The sequence below is a fragment of the Myotis brandtii genome, unplaced genomic scaffold (assembly GCF_000412655.1).
Source record: "Myotis brandtii unplaced genomic scaffold, ASM41265v1 scaffold368, whole genome shotgun sequence".
Classification (NCBI taxonomy): domain Eukaryota; kingdom Metazoa; phylum Chordata; class Mammalia; order Chiroptera; family Vespertilionidae; genus Myotis; species Myotis brandtii.
The window spans coordinates 163,198-167,803 of record NW_005364139.1 but is presented as its reverse complement, the minus strand read 5'-3'; positions in this window follow the sequence as shown (position 1 = coordinate 167,803).

Here is a 4,606-nt window from a genome sequence, read left to right as displayed (position 1 = left end):
ATCAGCTGCCTCCTGCACATCTCCTACTGGGGATGTGCCCGCAACCCAGGTACATGCCCTTGACTGGAATCGAACCTGGGACCCCTCAGTCTGCAGGCCGATGCTCTCTCCACTGAGCCAAACCGGTTTCGGCAAGGCTTCTTAAAAATATTTTTTAGGCTTCTTTTCCATCTCTTATTAAAAATGAAAATGCCTGCGATTTATTGAGTTGCTACAAAACTTCAGACTCAGTGGTGGGCACTTTATATATATCCTTTAATCCTCATAGTAACTCAGCAAGATAGGTGGTATTATCCCATTTTACAGGTGAAGAAACTAAACTGCAGAGAGGATAAAGTGTCGGCCCAGGTCATTCAGTTATTAAATGGTGAAGCTGGAATTCACACATACATTTAGAAAATGTATTCATATTAACGTAGGTACTCAATTTTATTTCTAAATAGTTTATTAACAAAGTAAAATATGTATTACAAGGTCAGTTGTGCAGTAGCAGCCCCATCTCCCACCCTTCCCCTTCCTGATTCTCCAAAAACAACCATTTTCAACTATTTGAACTATTCTGGTACTTAATCTCTATTTCCATAGACCATATTACCATTTTCTATTAAAGCAGTTGTCATCCATGTCCCCTGTCCTTCCAATATTATAATTTCTGATTAAATAATTATTTAATGTTTATGTTATTAAGACTATTATTCGTGGCTGAGTCAAAAATTTTTTTCTTGTATGGATTTCTGTTTTTCCAGGAATAGGCATGCAACTAAGCACTGGAGGATCCTCACTGCCTTGATAAAGTCTCAACTCCCTGGCAGTGCACACAGGTCCTTCCTGAGGCACCTTAGGGTCTATCTCTGCAGCCTAAACACCAGTTTCAATAAACTACCCACAGGTGCCCACAGGACTCCCTCTCTCTGTGTCCAGGCCATTCTCATTCATATCCTGCTCCCCAATTCTCCTATGCTCTCTCCTTCCTTTCACCCCATTCACTAGACTAGCTCCTGCCCTTCCTTCCAGGAGTCAGCTTGTGGGTCTCTCTTGGGACACCCTCTTTTCCTCCCCATTTTCCTCTGGGCTAGGTATCTCTCTGTCTTTCCACAGCAATCCATCTCTATCTCCTTCCCAGCAGTCTTGACACGAATTGCCCATGTTTATTTACACGCCTTTACCAACGGAGTACCCCCTCAGGTCAGGGATCATGTCTTATTCATTTTATATCACCTAGTAGGTGTTCAGTGTGTATCTATTAATGGATGGAATGGTTTCTACTTCTTGAGTTTAAAGGCACCTGAAATTAAAAAAAGTAAGTGCCACCAAGACCCTGGGATCCACTTGGCCTCAGCTGTATGATGTCCTCAGAATGCCTCCTCTCTTGGGGCAGATAGGTACAGGATAGTCATCTGAGAGAGGAAGGGAGGGAGGGGAGCACGGGACAGGCAGCCCTGGGGACAGGCAGCCCTGGGGACAGGCAGCCCTGGGGACAGGCAGCCCTGGGGACAGGCAGCCCTGGGGACAGGCAGCCCTGGGGACAGGCAGCCCTGGGGACAGGCAGCCCTGGGGACAGGCAGCCCTGGGGACAGGCAGCCCTGGGGACAGGCAGCCCTGGGGACAGGCAGCCCTGGGGACAGGCAGCCCTGGGGACAGGCAGCCCTGGGGACAGGCAGAGGACTACTGGTGGGTATGAGAGCTCCTCAGGCGCCAGAGTTTGAGTGGTTTCAGTATTGGTGAAGGGCCTTGGAAGTTATGTGTACTCCACGTCAGTGAGCGTGGCCAGGTAGCAGCCTTTTTTTTTTTTTTTCCAGCTGGGGCTGGAATATAAGCAGAGCTGTCAAGTCCAGGGGGAATCTTCTGAAACGTGTGAAATTATTCTGTAATGTATTATGATTTATTGTATGTGGTGTTTACAATCCAGGTTGGCCTGGTCATTCGAATGAGGCAGAAACTTGGAGAGAGGAGAACCTTTCCTTTCAGGGATGTACTATATTGTTCCAAATTCTGTCTTCTTGCAAATAGCACATGGCAGTCCTTGTTTTGCTCTCCAGAGCATCCATGATAGTCTCTAAGGTTTAAGGTTGCCAAGCATCCATAGTTCTTCCAGCCATTCTTTTTTATTTTTTAAATATATTTTTTATTGATTTTTTTTTACAGAGCGTTAGAAACATTGATGAGAAACATCGATCAGCTGCCTCCTGCCCACTCCCTACTGGGGATGTGCCTGCAACCAAGGTACATGCCCTTGACCAGAATCGAACCTGGGGCCCTTCAGTCCGCAGGCCGATGCTCTATCCACTGAGCCAAACTGGTCAGGGCCAGCCATTCTTTTCATTTTTCTCTCCAGCATGCCCTTCTTCCCCATGCAGACAATATCACTCTGTAAACATACCAACCTCCCTGCCTCTGCTCTTGGCCTCTTGTAATTGAAGTGTCCTTGTCCCCAATTGTAGTAGAAATGTTGGTCCTCTTTTAAAGCTCATCTCTGGTGCCACTTATTCTGTGGGGCTTTCTCTGAGTTTCTCCCCCACCTACCATGAAGCTGTGCACACCTCCAGTGTTTTTATTTTATTTATTTATTATTGTTTAAAGTATTACAACACCTCCAGTGTTTTTAGACTGACTTGGCCTTATGTTTATACCCAGCCTCTGAATGCAGCTGGGTTCTTTGGCAGGTATGGGCCCAGCACTTTGAGCTTCTCCCCAGCAATAAATCCCAGTTGCAAAACACTGATGAATGGAGATTTTACTGACGGTTCCACAAAGGGAGATTTACATGGCATTTCACACCACAAAACTCTATAACAACTCTCCTTAAACATCTGTTCCCTCCCTTCAGTTCCTTCCTCAGCCACTCCTCTTTCCTCACTAGACACCCTCTCTCTGGGCCTCTCTCTAGTACCAGCTTGGCTTTTCTCCCTTTCTATGATCTCTGCCATCTTTCTCCTAGACAACCGCCTCCCTCCTGCCCCCCCAACCCCATCTCTTTTTCAGTAATTTGCATTTTTACACTCATCACCTTTCAAAAAAGAGAGTTCCAGTCTTCAGAAAACAGAAGCTCATAAATAACAAATGATCCCCACCCCCTCACCATATTCCTCCACAGACATATTTAACATCGCAGCAGGTCTGTTACACAATACCCCTCAGAGTGTTGAGTGAAGGGGAGAATAAACACAGTACATTATTTGCTCATGGCACCTGAGCCTCTCCAGTCGTGAGGCCCACCCCTTCCCTCCCTTCGTCTCCCATTAGGTAAGAGTGACTCAGCTCTGAAGCCCTTGTGGATGCAGAGGTCTGACTCTCCCTGGCTTTGTAGTTAGTTACCAGGAAAGGTTTGAGTTGCCCCTCTGGGGTGCCACTCCCACCCTGCCCAGATAGTCGGTCATGGGCTCCACTAGACCAGCTAGAACTTGGGGTCAAACATAGTAGCGTTAGGACTCAACAAGGAAAGATGTAGCTGGAAAATTTTCCATTTTGACATCTGGGGAAAGAGGTAAGTCTTCTGCCACGTGGAGGGCAAGCTCCCTCTCCCCATCCCTGAGCTTTCCCCTCAGGAGTGAGGTCTGCCACGAGGTGTTTTTCTCACGACAGAAACAAAGTGAGCTTCCTGTCTGGGGGTGGAGTGTGGCCGCAATCTTGGCTTTGCTTTTGAAACTGTCCTTCACAGATTGAAGTCCACGAGATGCCAGGAGTGGGTGCCTCAGTGGCCTCCAAATCCTGTTTGTGCCCATATTTGCCCTGCTCGTTGCAGAGAAGGGTGACTGGTCATCACTGTGAACCCTGGGCTCTGACTGCTGGGAGCTGAGGCATACTTGCATCCTCCCCGTACTGTGATGCCAGACCCGGCTCTTTTCTTTATTCTTCTGCCCCGTGGACATCTGATTTTACCTTCCTTTCTTCTTAATTTCTTCCCCAGTAGTGAGAATTCTGGTCTCAGAAGAAACCTGATATTTTGTCATAAAGTACTCCTGCCCTGACTGCTCTAGGTAGGCCTGATTCCCCAAGGGATACCTCAACACCTTTTAACATGACTTGTTGCAAACCCCTCTCAGGTATGAGCACATGTGGAAAGTTTCTTCTCCTGCTCTGGTCACAAGCGTAGGCCAGTTTTAAAAATGACTATATTCCTACTCTTAGTGCTGCTCACTAGTCCACCCCACAGATGGCTGTGGCTGTGAGTCTATATAAAATTCCTGCTTCTGGTCCTAGCAGACTTTGGCTTTATCTTCAGTTCCTTCCTCCCTCCCTCCCTTCCTTCCTTCCTTCCTTCCTTCCTTCCTTCCTTCCTTCCTTCCTTCCTTCCTTCCTTCCTTCCTTCCTTCCTTCCTCTCTCTCTCCCCCTCGCCCAAGGAAATTTTTTCTGATTGATTATCAGAGAGAGAGAGTGAAAAAGACAGGGAAAGACAGGGAGAAACATCAATGTGAGAGAAACACATCGATTGATTGCCTTCTGCATGCACCCTGACCAGGGCCTGGGCTGGGGAAGACCCTGCAACTGAGGTACATGCCCTTGACAGGAATTTAACCTGGGACAACTTCTGTCCGCAGGCTGACGCTCTATCCACTGAGCTAAACCGGCTAGGGCTGTCTCCAGTTTCTTGCCACTTGTGACATT